This window comes from Hermetia illucens, chromosome 5 (assembly GCF_905115235.1).
Source record: "Hermetia illucens chromosome 5, iHerIll2.2.curated.20191125, whole genome shotgun sequence".
In the NCBI taxonomy this organism is placed as follows: Eukaryota; Metazoa; Arthropoda; class Insecta; order Diptera; family Stratiomyidae; genus Hermetia; species Hermetia illucens.
The window spans coordinates 106,007,974-106,027,263 of record NC_051853.1 but is presented as its reverse complement, the minus strand read 5'-3'; the positions used below and the strand labels follow the sequence as shown (position 1 = coordinate 106,027,263).

Genomic DNA, 19,290 nt, shown 5'->3' with positions numbered 1-19,290 from the left:
AAAGTTCTTCTCGTTTACCCTTTTCCCTTCGATTTTTCTTATTGCTATTATTTTTTTAATTTTTGACGTAGAAATTGCCCTAATTTTACCAGTTATCCCCATTATTTATACCTCAAACATAATTGTTTGATCCTACAGAGTCGTAATCTTCATTATTATTTTATTATTCGGGCTTTATCATGAGTGAAACCAAGGAGCTCTTGAATGATCCTCCTAATTTAGAATTAGAGTTGTAGTTAAGTATAACATTTGATTTGCATTCGAAAAGTACTATATTTTAGTCTTCCTTGAATATGAAGCGATTTATTCCAATTAGTTTCGATCTAATCTTAGATAACTTTTATCCTTATTCTTTAATTGAAGCCAAAGCAGAGGCCTATCATTGTTAATAATATCATTGAAACCATTTTTCCAATTAAGGAAATATGATGAACAAGATAAAGCTGCTAACTTTTTTCTTTAATGGTTAAATTCCATTAATATTTCTTCTCAATTTTATTTATGTAGTTTATTAAAAACATTACATTTTCATTCATTCGCTAAGAATTGTTATTAAATTATTTAAGGGTTAAACAACCTCAATAACAGTTTCAATGTTATACTCTAAATATAAAATACTTAAATTATTTTAGGTTATAGTTAAAACTATAAACATAACTATTCATAAAGTAAAAGTCAACAAATAAAATTTTAAATTATTACCCTGCATAATCTGGTAATAATTTGAATACTTTTTTAATAAATAGTAAATTATTTGTCCACCAACATATTCAGATCACCCCTGGTCTATCCCCCTAAATCTTGCTATTCCTAACTTTAAAGGATAAGCAATAATCCCGTAAGTTGAAATATAAGGTATAAACCACATTGACCCAGAAAATGAGGAAACACTATATATCAATAAAGACTTATTATTAAAATAAACTGACACATTAGAAATTAGACACCCTCTAATAGCCCTCACAATACAAACAAATAGAGTCAACAACTTTAAAAACAAGGGTAAATCAATGGCACTAGGAACATGAAAAATTAATCAATTTAATATTCCCCCCCTTGCCCCTACAATTCTTATAACCATTAGTCCTATTATTCCCCGTAAGATAGTTCATCCCTCGTCTCTTAAATAATGTATAGAGCTGCAATTTAAATGCCCAATCGAAATGAATAACATACTGTAAGCCTTGTAGAAAATAAAAATTAAGTAATTAGTGTAAGATATTAAAACCAATTCTAAAATTATATCCTTAGAATAAAACCCCGCTGAAAAAGGTACCCCACAAAGAGCCAAATTAGCCTCATTGAGACATCTCACAGTTAGCGGTATATGAGTTGCTGAATTTCCCATACCTGAATATCCTGAGAATTATTTATATTGTGGATAATAGCCCCAGCACACATGAATAAAAGAGCCTTAAATAGTGCATGAGTCAGCAAAAAGCCAACTTAGGAAACCCCATAGACAAAATTTTAATTATTAAACCCAATTGTCTTAAAGTAGAAATAAATAGACCCCAGCAGTTACTAAAGTTGAAGAATGCACTAAAGCTGATACAGGAGTAGGAGCCGCCATTGCAGCTGGTAACCAAGAAGAAAACGGAATTTGAGCTCTTTTTGTTATTGCAGCCAAAATGGCTAATCCCCCAATAATTATTATTTCGTAATCTATCTTTATTAATTCAAGATAAAAAATATAATTCCATCTTCCGTAATTTAATATTCAAGCAATAGCCAATAATAAAGCTACATCTCCAATTTCGGTTAGATAGCGCAGTCAACATTCCTGCATTAAAAGACTTTACATTTTCAAAATAAATAACAAGACAATACGAAACCAATCCTAGTCCATCTCATCCTAATAAGATTCTAATTAGATTTCGTCTAATAATTAAAAGTATTATTGATAACACAAACAACAAAAAACTAATAAAGCAAATTGAAATATATTACACGATTTAAAATAAATAAAATTCATATCATTGACACCACAAATCAATATTTTAATTAAACTATTTAAATTAAAGCCATAAAAAACAAGATTCACCCTTCATAATTAATAAATTTAAAGGAAATCAATGCAAAAATAAAATTAGGTACTCTCGAATTTTCCCATTTCTTTCTCTATAGGCCCCTGAATAAACCCTTCCATTTTGAGTGTATGAATAAAGGTAAAGTCCGTATGCAGCTCTAAAAAACGAAATTAATCTCAGTGACAGTATACTTACCCACGATCACCCAACAATTCTATTCAGTAAACTAATTTGACCTAGTAAATTTAAGGTAGGAGGAGCTGCTATGTTTGCTGATCTAAGAAGGAATTACCATAAAGCTAAACTAGGTATAAAATTTAATAATCCCCGATTAATGAATATTCTACCCAGCCGCTCATAAGATATATTTGCAATTCTAAATAATCCCGAAGAACAAAGCCCATGAGCAATTATTAAAGTATAGGAACCACATAATCCCCAGTAAGTTATAGTTATTAGACCCCCTAACACAAATCCCATGTGGGCCACGGATGAATAAGCAATTAAAGCCTTTATATCCGTTTGACGTAAACAGATTAAACTTACTAAGACACCACCAATCAGTCTAATTGTTCATACAAAATTAAACTTTAAGCCCGTAAATTGCAAAAATCTAAAAACTCCTAAAAGCCCATAACCCCCTAATTTTGAAAGAACATCTGCTATTGAACCAGAAACAGGAGCCTCTACATGAGCCTTAGGCAACCATAGATGAACTATAAATATTGGTATTTTTACTAAAAATGCCAAAATTATACAAAAATAAAATAAATTTAACTCAATTTTTCTATTGATTAATAAATAAAATCTTATAGTCCCTAGATTTCTATAGAAATAAAAAATCCCCAACAACATGGGAAGAGATGCAAGCAAAGTATAAAATAATAAATAAATACCAGCCTGAAGTCGTTCAGGTTGATACCCTCAACTCAAAATCAAAAATAAAGTAGGAATTAAGCTTCTTTCAAAGCATAAATAAAATATGAAAATATTTATTCTTCTAAAAGTTAAATAAAGAAATAATAATAAAAACACGACATTTAATAAAAAAAAATTACGGTAATTATTTCTATTATAAATTAAGCTACTAGTCATAATTATTAACCCACTAATCCATATTCTCAAAAGAATTAAACCATAAGATATCACATCACATCCTATCAAATATCTAATTCTCATTCAATAATTTCTGTAAAAATTTAATAGTACAAAGATAAATCTAACAAAAAAAATTCTATTCTAAACCATTCAAAATCTATTTTTCTTAAAACTTAAAGGTATCAAAAAAAGATAAATAATAAATATTTTAACATTGTAGAACACTAAAAGAATTAAAATAATCATTTCCATGGGTACGAATTATTCTTACAAGAATAGACAGTCCCAATACTCCCTCGCACACTCTAAAAATCAAAAATATTATTCTAAAATATATCTCATTTCTACAATAATTTAAATAAATGAATAAAAGCAAAAATAATCTCAAAACAATAAACTCTAAACTTAAAAGTATAGACAATAAATGTTTTCGATTAGAAACAAATACAAAAACTCCTATCACAAATAAAATTATAGGAACAACTCAATAAATTAATATTAACATTAGTTTTAATAGTTTAATAAAAACGTTTGTCTTGTAAACCAAAAATAAGACTATATCTTTTAAAACTTCAGAGAAAAAGAAATTCTTTATCATTAATCTCCAAAATTAATATTTTATTTAAGCTATTTTCTGAAATTACTCAAATTATTTTATACCAAATAGCCATCATCTCAAGAATAATTTTTATACAGATAAAGCATCCTTAGCCATAGGATTAACAGTTCCCACTGATCTCTCGCTGAGATCAGTCGTGTTAAAGTGAAGTGGTTTGAAGTCGTAACCGAAAGTGATTACAATACAAGTGCTACGCTCGACGGTAGAATGTCGAAGCGATCGATACACGAGAATACTCGTAAGGGGACACCGTCCCCGCAGCCGATGGGTCTTCCTGACCCAAAACGATCCCACTCCGACGGAGTGGACATCAACGAGACTGACGTAATAATTCCCGAAATCTCTTTAATCCACAGCCGCATGGACAGCCCTGAACCACTGTCATCCGACGAAGAGAATGTAATAGCAGCTCTGACGAACCAGCTTACCGAAGCCAGGAAGGAAGTAGCATGGCTGAAATACCGCACACGGAAACTGGCGCTCATAGCCGCAAATTCAGGCAGCATTACAATAAAGAAAACAAGTGTCCACTCGACACATGTATTAACCTCGTCACAAGCGGATTACGAAGCGGCCAAATCCCTTAAAAGAGAAAAACCAACCGTTTTTCACCTTTACCCCGGCTCATCAGAAGCCGATTAATCTAGTCCTTCGTGAGCTAGACTTTACATACACGCCGGAGGAGATTCTTAATGAACTCCACAGGGTCGGCGTCAAGTATGCGATCGCTGTTCATCCGTATGAGACAGGCGTCTCGCGACGAAACAGCCAGGACCTGCACCTGTTCCTCGTAACCTTCAGCCCGAGCTTCCAGCAGGCATCCCTAACGAAACCTTGTGCCCTATTCCACTGCATCGTGAAATTCGAAGCAGTGAAAAACAGGGACATAATCCAGTGCCGGAATTGTCAACGGCTTGGTCACGCGGCCACTAATTGCAACCTACAATTTAGGTGTGTTAAATGCACTAAGCCCCACGGCCCTCGGGAATGCCCGTAAACTAAAGAGAAGAGCCCAGAATGCGTAAACTGCAGCTCAAACACGCACCCGGCCAGTTATAGAAACTGCCTGACGTTCATTCAGGCCCGCGCCAGATTGAACGAACAAACACAAGCGCCCAAGCTAACATCCTCACCAAAGCTACCAACCTTACCCAAAACACCAACCAATAACACAATCCACCATCCCATACACAATCCTACGCCGCCATCACCAGGAACTCCACGCGAGCGCAACCTTCCTCGCCTATTGATAGGGAAATTCTTTCCCTATTCAATACCTCCACTGCTTCATTGGCAAGCAAATTAACACAATTCTTCCCAAGCTACTATTCGTTATCATCTCCGATGGAAAAGAGACTAGCTCTCATTTCCTTCCTGTGTGAAATCTCCCCGGTCCACGGGCAGTAAACTAGCACTCCACACGTCATCCCACACCTTTTCCCACAAATAGCTAATCCCGCATTCAAAACACAAACACGTCAAGGAGGTTTTTTAAATTTTCCTCTTACAGCTAACCACTAAAAATATACTGTAATAAGTAGAGCTTAAGTTAGACATTAAATATCCTATAAGTTAGTCTCTATGTAAAATTTATTAATTGTTAGAGATAAGTATAGCCCTAAATTTTAGCCATAAGTTAAATGTACGCAAACTTTTAAAAGAAAATATATTGAGTATGGAAACAAAAATTCATACAAGCCTTCAATTAAAAGACTAATGATTATGCTACCTTTGCACAGTTAATATACTGCGGCCATTTAAAATAATCAGTGGGCAGGCTAGACTTTAAACTAAATTCAAAAAGACATGTTTTTGTTAAACAGGCGAATATTCATTAATTTGACGAGTTCTTTAACTTAATCTTTCCGCTCAATTTACTCATACAACATTTTATACTAATTTTATCATTATTACTTAATTTTTTAAATTAAAATTAATATTTAAATAAATACTTAAATAATAACTAAATAATATTTAATAAAATAAACTATAACAAATTTATTAACGATTGCTGTTTATAAACATACATTTATTGAATTGTTTTTAATATTTTACAGAACATTTTAACAATTAAATTTCTGCTTATATTAATAAATTAAATTTATTTCTTTAAAAACTAGATACCTTTAAAGCCGAATAACTTTTCATTTCTAACAGTTTATTATAAATATTTTTTTACATTAACTCAAATAAACTATTAACTCCTTTAAAATCGAGAAATCTATAATAAATAGATTTTAATAGATAAACCTTGATACACAAGGTACAATAAATTAAATTTTCTTTTAAAATAAAAATTTTTCAAGATTCTTTTACAATACTTTACTACCATTAAAATTATTTTTTCTATAAACTTACTTAACTACCTGTTATAATTATTTTTAATATTTAAAACTGAACATAAAACAAAATTAATAAGTAAATACTACCCTCAATTTATATTGATTTGCACAATAATCTTTTCAATGTAAAAAAAATGCTTTACTTAATAAGCTTTAAGTTGTCATTCTAGAATCACTTTCCAGTAATTCTACTATGTTACGACTTATTTTATTTTATATTATTAATAAAGTAATAAGAGCGACGGGCGATGTGTACATATTTTAGAGCCAAAGTCAAATTAACTATATTCATAATGTTACTTTCAAATCCACCTTCAGTAAAATTTTTCAATCCTACCTCCGTTTAAATATAAATTTATTGTAACCCATTTCTTCCTTAAACATAAACTGCACCTTGACCTGATATACTTTTTTAAAAAATTAAGAAAATTAATTCTCTTATAAGATAATCTATAACGGCGGTATACAAATTGAAAAACAAGCTTAAGTAAAGTCCTCGTGGATTATTGATTATAGAACGGGTTCCTCTGAATAGATTAAAATACCGCTAAATTTTTTAAGTTTCAAGAACACATAACTATTACTACTCAGATATTTTTAACCTAGATTATAAATAATAGAGTATCTAATCCTAGTTTATTACTAAAATTTACTAACTTCATTATCCTAAAATTTAACTTAACCTATATTTAAAATTTCACCTAATAAATATAGTATAAATTAATTTAACTAACAAATTAATTATTACCAATAAGATTTATTTACTTTTTATGTATAACCGCCGTTGCTTGCACAAATTTTACCAATATTAAATAATATTACTATTTCTTAATTTCTTAAATAAATAATATCAATTACTGCGACTAAAATAACAGTAAAATTTTTTAATTTATAACCAATCCTCACAAAAATTTACATGTAAAATAAACTATAGACAAATCTTTAAGCCAAAATAAAATTTTACTAAATTAATTTAGTAAAATTTAATTTTAATCCATTCAATATTATTCACTCATTGATAATAATACAAAATTAATTTTTTAACAATATTAATCCCTAGTATAAATAATTCTGGTTTAAGAATTACCCCTTTAAACCTACTTCACTAAAACAACGGTACTTTTTTTTAAAATTAATTATTATTTTATGTTATAAATTTCTGTTTTAAATAAAAATTAATTTTATTATTAACTAGTTTTAATTAAATTATTGTATTTTCATGCAGATAATTAAATTTTTTTTATTATATAATGTGTTATATAATATAATAATATTATAAAAGGAACCTATCGATAGTAAAGACTATATTAAATTTAAAATTTTACTATACAATATGTAAACATATTGTTTTTCTCTAAAAAATTTCAGGGTTTATAAAAATAATTATTAGTTAATAGGTTCCATGATTAAGTTAAAATATATTGTTTGTTGGAATAAAAGTTTTTTTAGAAATTATAATAATATATTTATATTATAATAGTCATTTTAATATAAATTCGCTCTTTTTTTGGCAATTTTAATTATTGTGTGTATCAGTTGACTAGCCACTCTTCATGGTACACAGATATTATATTCACCGCAATTATTTGAGCAAAGCTTTGCTGCGTCTAGAACCTCCTCATTTACCACTATCGGAACTTGGTCGGGATTTAAATATACTGCAGGCAGACTTGTACCGTTCACATCCACTGGGAATAGAGTGTTCACTATATTCTGCAACAACTCTGGGCAAGTTATCGGTGGGAAGCGCTCGCCTTTTAGTGATGACATCACCGACCTATATGCGCCACCCCATGGGTCAGAGTCAGCTTCAGTACACTTCCACTTGAATTTTTTGTTTTTTTGTTTTTTGGTTTTTTTTTTGTTTGTTTTTTTTTTCCCCAAAATAGAACTCTTTTCGAATGTCATTTATTTATTTCTTTCATTTCCAGAAAACTTAGAAAAGTTACATTAGTTAAATTAAACACTTTATTTCCTAGTTACAAAAAAAATATTTAACAAACGTGCACGAGGTACAACAGTCGAGGCTACATCCCCAAATACTAAAATCGTGTAGGAAAACTGAAACGTGTATTTCATTCAACGCATACTTTGCCTTTTTGTACTTGAAAATTAAGTGCATACAGGTTTCAATTTCTCACCGTCGACTAAGAATAACGAATGCTGTCCCCAGCTGGTCACCTTTAATACTTTCTTTCCTTTTACTTCCTTGCTGCCGAGGAGTACTGGTATCATTTCGTCATTTTCCTTGCCGGTTCTCAATGACTGATTTGATCCCATCCCCCACGCATAGACTTCACCGTCTTTAGTCACTGCAAATGATTGGGTTTCACCACATGATATCTGGACGACTTTTTTGTCTAGTAACGCTTTGACTGTTGTTAATTCAGTTACGTCCTCGCTGAGTTCGCCTAATCCTAGACGACCGTAGTCCCAACGACCAATGGACTGGCATTTGTTGTCGGATGTCAGTACAAGAGTATGATGCTGACCACCAGCAATGGCCAGCACACCCTTCAGGCTCGTTTTCTTTGGAACTGGAAGAGGCATGTCCGTCTTCGGCAGGCATAGTTGATTATATTATAGTTGTTCAGTTCGAATGCGTACAAGTCACCTTCTTTGTTTTGCCGGACGAAGGTGCAATAAATAGTTGTCCAAATCGAATCGAATTGCCTCTTGTGTCTCACATGAATTGTTTGTGGCCACCAGCATCCCTCAGCGGCACCCGTTCCAATTGGCCTTGTTCGGCGCATCGAATCGTAAACATATTTCCGTTGCAAGCCAATATCACCAAGTGATCAGTACCGGACGATATATCATGCGCCTCGACTCCTGGCAAGATATTAAAAGGTTTCCACTTATTTCCCTCCAGCGTGAGTCCCATCTTTCCGTGTAAGTTACGGAATGAACCGCAGGCGAACGCACGTCCACCTTGCAGCAAACATGCCGAGTGTGAGTGTCCCACGCAGATTTTCACAGCCTTGCCCGGCAAGTTCATTTTCCGTGGTTCAAACTGGGAACCATCCTCGAACGTATCTCGGCCGTACGCTCCCTTGTCGTTGCACCCAAACGAGTAAATGTCTCCAGTTTGGGTCAGGCATAAACTGTACATTCCGCCCGCGCAGAAGTCCACAATATCCGGCAAACTGTCTAGGGCAGCGGGAAACCTGCTTTCCATTTTGTCTTCGCCAAGTTCCAGTTGCCCCATGTCTCCTTGGCCGCAGACCAGTAGTTTGGCCGAACGTTTCGGCCATTCCGGGATCGGAAGTCTGAAGAGTACACGTGAGATTTTGGCGGCTGGCGCTCCGTTCACTTCGGGTTGTCTGTTTGTCTTTTTCTTTTTTGGGAGGTGGAAATCTTCAAAAGATACTGGCCTGGATACGCCAGCGTGTGGGATTTTTACCCACTAAAACCACTCCCGACTTCCTCCCCTACCCCGTGGAACCACCTTTAGGTATTACATCACGGGGCGGAGTTAGCTTACTTTAGCTAGGTCTCCTTTCGTCTATCCGCATGGTTCGTAACCGCGTCTTCCTCACTTCTTCTGCTTTTCGCAGTGTATCTTGGATTAAAGCGATCATGGAATTGATCGCATCCCAGTCTTCCTGGCAAGCTACCATTCTCCGGACATCATTTTCCGGTGACAGCACTTCACCTAGGGTTTCCTCTAGGTTCCTCCTTCTTTCCACGAACCTAGGACACTGGAAGCGTCTAGCTTCCGGTTTTCCGACTTGTTTGCAATTGCAATTGGTGTTCTTGGCAGAGTTGTGCTTCGTTTGAACACCTCCTTCTCCAAATCTAAAACACTTGTAGTATTAGATGCAACGGTGGCCAAGTTGTCCACCACCGAGGCACTGCCGAGACACTCAATAGGTATGCCCCAATCCGCCAGCTGGGGAGATCTGGCCACTCCTCACAGGCGACTGTCTGTCTGTCACAGCCGATTTATTCGGAAACGGCTGGACCGACTGTCACAAAAATTGGTAAAAGTGTGGAATCTGTTGTTCCCTTTACATGCAATGGCGCCAATTTGTGTTAAGTTTAAGGGGGGGCTCCCCATATGTGTGAATGGAGGGTGCAAAATTTTTTTCGCAGTATGTGGCCATGTGGGGTATCAGATTAAATAGCTCAATTAGTGCTTTTCGAAACTGGTTCCATATTTGATATTGGGTGAAAGATAGGGGAGTGAGGTTTCAAAATATGACCCCCAAAAAGTGAAACAGGTCTCGTTCTCAGAACCTATCCAACCAAAAATTCTGAAAAAAATTTCAGTGGTGCATCTTTACGAAATCTAGGCCTCTAAATACATCCAGTTCCGATATCTGCACAAATAAAGTCAATAATAGTATATTTCCACATTTTCGAAATTTACTCGGCATCCCCCCTTATGTTCATCGCAGAAGTACAGTGGCTTAAGTGTTCTGAAGAATATAATGCACAAGTTGGTCAAGTTTGAAGAAAATCCAACTACTATTAACAAAGTTATAGGGGGAGAAACTTCACCATTTTTTGTGAATTTCGTACATTCTAAAACCTGTATGACGTCATCATCACATTTCAGTTCATCAATACCAAATGAAATTAGTTCTTATGAATGGGATCGCAAAGAATTATTTTGTTTCAGTTTTTTAGTAATTTGTATATGAATATCAGTAACTCCGAACAGACGTGTGTTTACGTAGGTATATAGTATATGCGTGCTAATGAAGTTTGGGGGTAGTGTCTAATTCAGATAGATATTATATATTTGTACATTAAACCAGCCGTATCTAATATACGTACTATATGTGTACATATGTATGCTCTTGTACACGAAGTAAATCGGAAATATGGATACGATCAATTTATATAAGTGCATATATATGTACAGTATTCAGAAATATGCAGTTGTTTTAGGGTCAGGATAATATCTATGGCTGTAATATGTACGTATATCTTGCAGTTTGGAAGAGAATAAATCAAGGAATATGTTGGATTCGTAGCTATATAGGAATAGAAAAATGTGCGTTGAAGTTTCTTACATAAAATGAACACAAAACCTTTATACTCGAAGCGCGAGTTTCCGGTATTCCGACTTGTTTTAAATAAACGAAATTCCTATTTGAGCAATACCCAAACGCGGTGTTTAGCTTTCGTTAATACAGAACAAAATTATTCATTACGAGGCATGTGCTGCATGGAAGTCCCGCCCACTTGCTATTAAACAACCTAATGAAAGGATTAAGGTAGACCATACAATTTGAAGACCAAAAAGGTCGGCAACAACGCCGAAGTGTATAGGCGAGCCAAAGTGAAACTACTTCGAGAATAAGTTCTCACCCTACTGGAAAAGTTCTTCGAAAGAACGGAGGACCATCCTAACCCATTAATTCGCCATCTCTACCAACAGGGTAAAACTTCCTCATTGGCCACATTCTTAAGTTGAACCCTCAAACCCAAAATCCTCACCCTTTTTGACGCTCCTTGCCTGGTAGGAGTGGTAGAGGCTAAGCACAGAAAACTGGAATGTGCTTATTGTAGATATTAGTTAGTATTTATTTTTGTTAGGTTAGGCTAGGTTAAGTTATGTTTAACTAGGTTAAGTAAGTAAATTTCAACCTCCTCGCGTCTTTAGTGCGGGCGCAGTTTTTTGAAAAAACTAAGTTAAGTTATAAAAATGGGAAGGTCGATGTATATAGGAGAATAATATACACAATAAAGTAGATTACAGAGAAGGTCGGGTTGGCCAAACTATGTAATAGTCACCCATTTTATAGAGTTAGGTTCAACTGGCTGTTATTTAAGCTAGCCGTAAGTAATCAATGCCTAGTTGTAAATCACTATAGATAAATAAGTTGAAATTGCCAGTTCGCCTCTGACCGTGAATACGATTAGTTGTGATCTTCGTGCTGTATGCATGCTGCAAAGTTTTGTGTATTTCATTAGGAGAAGTAGTAATAGTAATAAATACTGTAGATCTAGTAGTTTTTCCTTTGCTTTCCTTAGTAGTGTTAGTGTGTGTAGTTTGTAAGCATTCTCAGCCTTTTTCTTGTGTTTCGACACCCCACAAGAAGCGATAGCAAACCTCTTCATCGTTTCCTTGTCTCCTTCAAATCAGGCTTTCAAAAAACCTCTTTCCACAGCTAGAGCGGATGTTTCACTGCCTAGTCAAATTTGCAGCAGTGCAGTTTCATGAAATGTCACAATGCCGAAATTGCCAAAGACTAGGTTATGCAGCTTCAAAATGTAACCTTCCGTACAGATGTGTTAAATACAACACACTTCATGGTCCCCGTCAATGCCCCGATAGCAAACCTCTTCACCTCTTCTTTTGTCTCCTTCAGAGCAGGCTTACAACAATCCTCTTTCCACAGTGCAGCAGCGCAGTTTCACGAAATCTTACAATGTCGAAACTGCCAAAGACTAGGTCATGCCGTTTTAAACTGTAACCTTCCGTAAAGTTTTGTTAAATGCAACACACCTCATAGTCCCCATCAATGCCTCAAAACCTAACAACAAAATCCAACCTATGTTAATTGGGGCTCAAACACGCATCCGACTAATCATCGTAACTGCCCGATGCTTTTACAACGCTGCGCCCGCCAAAACCTAGCTCCTCAGCCTCTATACCAACACAAACCCTCCCAAGGCACCATCCCTATTTAACACCAACACCATCCTCTCTCCTATGCTTCCATAGCCAGAAAAGCCGCTCATCCCAATACTTCTTTTGATTTGGATAGTGAAATTTATCCACTATTCACTTTCATTCCTACCTACCAATTCCTTTCCTCACCTATGGAAAAGCGGCTTGCATTCCTATCCTTCCTGTTTCAAGTCCTCCAAGCAATGTCCACTAAAGCAGACTCCACTTTCCCATCCTTAGAGATAACGATTATCTCAATCATAACCCTTCCCTTTCCCTCCCGCACTCCCTTTTAGAACTCATCCTTAACATCGAATCAACCACGATTCCCATAGTATATTCGAGAAAATACCTTGGCATCCACCTTAACTTTCGCTTTTCTACTATTCTCAATGTCAAGTCCATCCTGTCGAAAACAATGGCTGGTCTCAAAACACTTTGGTCAATTCTTTTAAGCCTGCCAACCACGTTCAGTTCAACTTGACAGTTATGCCGGAAAAGTCCGCAATGGACCCGGCCATCAGTTGAACTGAAAGCACTATCCATTGACCGGCTGTTGGCGATATTATTAATTCAAATCTGGACGTAGAAGCCCTTGAGATTAGCATTTGAGATATTTTTGTGTGTGAGCATTTATCAAAAATGTTCATCATCGATAAAAATATTCATAAAATTCTCGCTCACAGCCTAAACAAACATGTTACCGGCCACCTGAACAATAAAAACTGGCAGCCCAACTTCATCCCATCCATATTATGGTCGCCGGATGGCGGATTTTTTAAAAAAAGAACCATCTCTGCTAAAAGAAACTCATCCATCCGTTCTGAAGTCAAGTTGTTCTGCTACAAGCAGCGACTTCTCTTACTCTCAGATGAAACGCTTAAGAGCACGGGAAATTAGATTCCTTTGTGTTGCTAGTCCTACTTGCAAGCCTCTTTCCAATCAAGCCATATGGGTTACGTATCAAGTTTCTTCTCGCAATGTTGCTACCTTTAAGAATCCATAGTGAAATCCCCATTAATCATCTATTGTTTGTTTGTAAATCTTAGTAATTACAGCAGAAGTTATTTTGTTATGTCCATGAGAAAGCCAGTAAACAACCAAAGGTAATAAAAGAGTCATGTAACTAGAAATTAAGTTAATTCTAACAGTGAGCTTACCACGCGCTTTACTTTCATTATAAATTTTATATGACATAATCAAAATAACCCGCACCGACGTATTCCTAATAAGATCCCTCGCCAAGTTCCTATCAAAAGCCCAATCTCATGGCAACGAACTAGTTCGGACATCCTATAATGAGTACGTTATAGGATGACCCTCAATAGACCTTGTCGTTTTGCATAATGAAAACTGTATTTACCGCTCCCATGCCCTTATCGTATACAGTCTTCCTTCCCACAAAAATTGTTCTGCCATACACCACACGCATTTTCAACACTACACCACGCACACAATCCTACTATTATACAATCCCATAGCCTGCACGTCGAGGGGATTTTTCTCGACTCTCCCCCCTAGGTTACCTTAGTCATAAGATTTAATTCTATAATCTGTAACCTGCTTGTTATAATAGTCAATAAGTTAGTCTCTAGGTAGAAAGGAAGCTTGTTAAAAATAAGTCTTAGTTAAGTCGTAGTTCTAAGCTAAATTTGGAACTCCGCCATGTTATTTATATAGCATGCTGGTCCTAACCTCAGATAAAGGAGGAGGGTTTGGGCGAACGTACTTTGTGCAATCCTCAGTAAAACAAAAATAAAGTACTGAGATCAGTGAAAGAGTTAAATAAAGTATATAATAGCAGTTCATTAACCGACATATTTGGCTTTGGAATGACGATATTGAGATGAAGGTCCATGAAAAGAAACGCCTCTTCCATAAGTAAGTTTCTCGCCGATGAAACTAATGGGCAAGTCCACAAGAATGCCAATGGGAAAGCAAAGAAAGCTTTCGCTGTTACCCGAGCTGTCCATTACAAAGATCTTGACGATGAACCGCCACAATAGCAACTTCGTTCAGAAGACCCGCACCCCAAACCACTGTACCATCCTCATCAGGTAAAAACATTCATTCCACAGGAAAACCTAACACTGCCCCAGATTTATCCAAACCCAAGAAGTTACCAAAACTCCCTCCCTTAGTTGTGGTAGAAAGCTTTGAATCTTTCCGGGTAACCAAAGCGAACATGGCTAGAGAAATATCCAACAAATTCCCTATAAAAAAAACGGGCAACAACTCTCACCAGATCCTTGTAACATTTACTAACGTTTACAATAAGGCTGAAAACGTCTTAGTTGGGAATCATAGTAAATTTTATAGTTAACATACATGCTGCCAACCGACAAGACTATATTGCTCATTATTCATGGCCTAGATCGCAGCTACCCTTTCCCGGAGAAAATCAGGAATGTAATCCGCGTAAAGGGATTAATAATATTGTCAACTTAAAACCCTTTATCACTACCAGAGCGACAACCAAAAATCCACCGAGCAACCTCTGGCTAATCACCTTTGACGAAGTCGAAGTCGTGAACCACATCATTGTTCGACCAAATTATAACAAAACAAATTTTGCAATGCAGAAACTGAAAGCGTAGTCACGCTTTTCCCAACTGCCATCTGGTTATCGCTGCGTTTAATGCGACAAATCGCACAACCTTGGAGAGTGCAGCAAAACTTAAAGGAGAGCCGAATTACGTCAATTGTGGCAGCTCGAACTTCCCTGCAAATTACAGGAATTGTGCCACCTTTATCAGAGTCGCCGCCAGGCGGAACACACTCAAGCAACCTCTACCACCATCAACCTCGAGGAAAATCCTAAACCCCTCATTTACCAGACCAGCAGTCTCCTTTGGTGAGCTGTTCGCACCAGCAGTCAGCAAACAAACCCAAAAACTGCAAGCTTGCCAATCAACGTGCAAAAATTCGTTGAAAAATCGTTAGAAAATGGCTGTATTTTTCTTTTACACCGAAATAGTAGTTTCACCTGTCAAATTACCATATCCGTTAAAAAAAAAACAATTCGGAACGCTCATTTGTTAATTATAATGGTTTAAAAATTGAATTCTCACAAGGCGGAAAAGAAAACGCGGTGACGTCATCGAGCGAACAATTTGAATCTTATCTACGCGAAGGCATCCGGTTTAGTGTTTGTTACTTGTTAGTTTTCAAGCAATCAATCAGTTTTTACCAGGAAAGTGGGAAATTTATGATTGAATGGATAATCCTTCAAGTTACTTTACATTTCGGCGGTAGTGGTAACAATCTATATAGCAAATTCCGACATTTTTATGTGAACGTCAAAATGTACGTTCCTGAAAGATGCACAGGGCGCAAAAAAGGAATGGATTTGGACTGAGCGGAATTCGAACCTTGGGCACGTTGAATATTTTGTGCTAACCTTCTCCTGTGACTTGATTTGAATTTGAATAATAGTGACACAAACTTCTCACACAATCGTACATTATCAATTGTGATTGGAGTTAAAGTTTAGAAAATTGGACGATGGCGGTCCACTTTTTCCGAAAATCTTCTTTCGGAAGAGCCAAAAAAGCTTTCTGCGGGGTTTTTGTGGAATTATTTGTGCAGCAAGGCACGAAACAATATTTCATCGTCCAGTTTTGTATTTTTACGAGAAACTGCCAGTTGCCGGGCTATTGAAGGCGCTTTTCAGTTTGCTTGAATTTAGGTTGAAATTTAAAATTCTGATAATTTCAAGCACAGTTTTTTTCGAAAATGCCGTTCGAGACTTTCGTGCAATCTACAACATAGAAGTGATTTCCGTCATTAGTGAAAATAAGGTGGGGAGTTTATTCTTGGATATGTTCAGCGCCATGATTGCTGCCTTTTCGCCCAGCCATGCACATTAAAATAATCGAATTGAACATCAATTCAATTATCGATCGAGCTCGTAGAAGCAAGTTCGACTTTTTTCTTAAGAAACATAAACCCCACAAAGTGCTCAAATGTGAAACCAGGCTTCACTATCGTTTCAGGCCATCCTTCACTATCGTTTCAGGCCATCCTTCTTCTCGCTAGACACAACCCACAACCTTAATGGCCTTCGAAACTACGAACATTTTAGTCCTGCCTTATCCGCTACGTTGGCCATTACGCTTAACCATATCTTCACCACTTCCTAATCACAAACCATCTAAACCCGATCCCACATCCCTCCAGACATCATCGATCGGTTAAGATGCGATTCTAGTCGAAATTAATCTGCCTGATCGCACCATCCGCCCAGTTACCATACCGTCCTTGATTATCAAAAACCTAACTGGAAAAGAATCAACCAGTCGCTCAAATCCTTCCCACAAATTCAAATCAGAAACGATACTACCATCACCAATAAGTCAATTGACGTTGCAGCCAACCAACCGCCATTTTAGAAGAAATGTATGAAAAATTAATTCCACAACGCTTCCTCAACTGTGAAAATTTAGTCACCCTCCCTGAAGATATCCCAAGGGACATCAAATCAAAAAGAACTCTGCGGAGAGACTTTTAAGGAATAGGTCTGTCTCTTCCTCAAACGAGAAATCCAGTCTCGATAATTCCGTTCGTCAGAGAATTCAAACTCTCTACCAGCGTCTCAGCTGTTGACATTCAGGAACTCGTCCCCGCTAAAAAGCAAAACACATGCTCACTCTACACGATCATCCGAGTTCTGCAACAGCAAATCAGTACAATGGAAACGACAATATCTACACGTCTATCCATATACCCGACCGCAATCCGGATATCCTTTTCTGTTATGTAAAGGAGCATAGCTCGCCAACAATGCTCACATCAATTCCTTGATACTTCAGATCTATCCAATCCAATATTGTTCAAGCCAACCACGCGAAGTCGCCAAAGCCTGGGCTCTCGTCATAGGCGGAGACTTACACGCGAAACATTCTTCATGGCTAGACCGAAACCCAAACTTCAATGGTCACCAACTCCACAGCTGGCTCACTACACCATCATCAGCACAAACTATTTCACACTTTAGTTCCGCACTACCAACCTTCTTCCGTTCCAACTATCACTCCTACCTGGACCACTTCCTTACTACATCCAACATCACCATCGTCCCAAATCCAAACACCTTTCCGCTCCTAGAGATCGCCTCTGGACTCAGTGACCATGACACAGTCAGCCTCGACTGCAAAGGGTCAAAACGCCCCCTCCTCGCTCAGTACCTGACTTCAGTAGAGCGAACTGGAAACACATAAACCAACACATGCGTAGAGAACTTTGCAACATTGAGCTCCCAACCACTCACCAAATCACCAACTACGCAATCGACGAAGCTGTCGGCCGACTCACTCAGCTCATGCAAAATTCTGGTGATGAGCTTATCCCATAGCGCACCCTGGGGTATAAAAACCTAATTTCTCTCCTCAATAATATACTAGAGGATATCAAATACAACAGAACACTTCGGCGCAGACTCTTCAGAGATTCTGGCCACCCTTCGACACCATGGAGGCCGAGATATACGACCTCGACCTATCAATTCGAAACAGAATCCGCTCTTTGTACCTCGAACACACAAATTCTCGCCTTGCGAACACCATCCTAAATTTAGAAACTTTCCACGAATTAAGGAAATCCTGCCCTAAACTCGAAAAATCTTCCGCCCCGGCCCCAATTCTCCCCCAAAACATTTCCCTCCCAGAGAAAGCCAAAGTTCTGGCAACCCACTTCCTTGAAGCACACCAAATCACCTCCGGTGTACAAAACACCGAAACTAAATCTGAAGTCGCGGACACTGTCGTCCGACTCAACTCCTCACCCACCATCGTACAGACACGGCGCTTCGCCAATATTTTTGCTTAGCCGCTTCGCAACCCATACCAACTCCAACTCTCCCCAAAATTAACCTTTACAAAGCTCTATGTGATCAAAGTCATCTCCGGCATACTCATGCCCAGCAGGCATCCCACAAGGGTCGGTGCTATCAGCCACCCTTTTCTCCCTCTTTACGCCCCAACTCATACCTAGACGAGTTGTTCCACTATTTCAATAGATGGAAACTCCACCTCCAACTATCCAAACCCATATTCCGTAGGCTTGAAAACCTATCACTCCGAGCTAACGACTCCATAATCCCAAACACCGATAACGTGACATACCTTGGTGTCGTAATGAACTCAAGGCTCTCCAACGTTCCCCACATCGCAAAGGTCCTGGCCAAAGTAAATTCGGCTTTCTACGTTCTCCGACCAATTTTACTATACAGGAGCACAACCCCAAGCAAAATAAAACTTATTATCTATCGTTACTTTTGGTTACGCTGCTCCCAGGGCAGAGGTGAGGCAGTGTTTGATGAATTGCCTCTGCCCTGGACGAAACCGTCAGTCAACTTTTTTGCTTTTGCGAAAACTTATGAACTACAAACAGCTCATAAGATCCATCATCTCGTACGGTTTCATTTTATGGTGCGACTCTTCCCCGGCGCAGATGGAGCGACTGCGCCTCAAGGAAAGACGATTTCTCCGGCATGCCAGCCAAATCTACCGGAATGATGACCAGTCCAAATATATCATATATCGAATATCACTCTATATAACGAGTGTGAAATTCCTC

At 37.2% G+C, this 19,290-nt stretch overlaps 2 pseudogenes; both read right to left on the bottom strand.

The window, feature by feature from the left end:
* Positions 1 to 568: 568 nt before the first annotated feature.
* On the bottom strand, positions 569 to 1,781 carry LOC119658196 (annotated as a pseudogene).
* Positions 1,782 to 8,201: 6,420 nt separating this feature from the next.
* Positions 8,202 to 17,622, bottom strand: LOC119658195 (annotated as a pseudogene).
* Between the last annotated feature and the right edge of the window lie 1,668 nt (positions 17,623 to 19,290).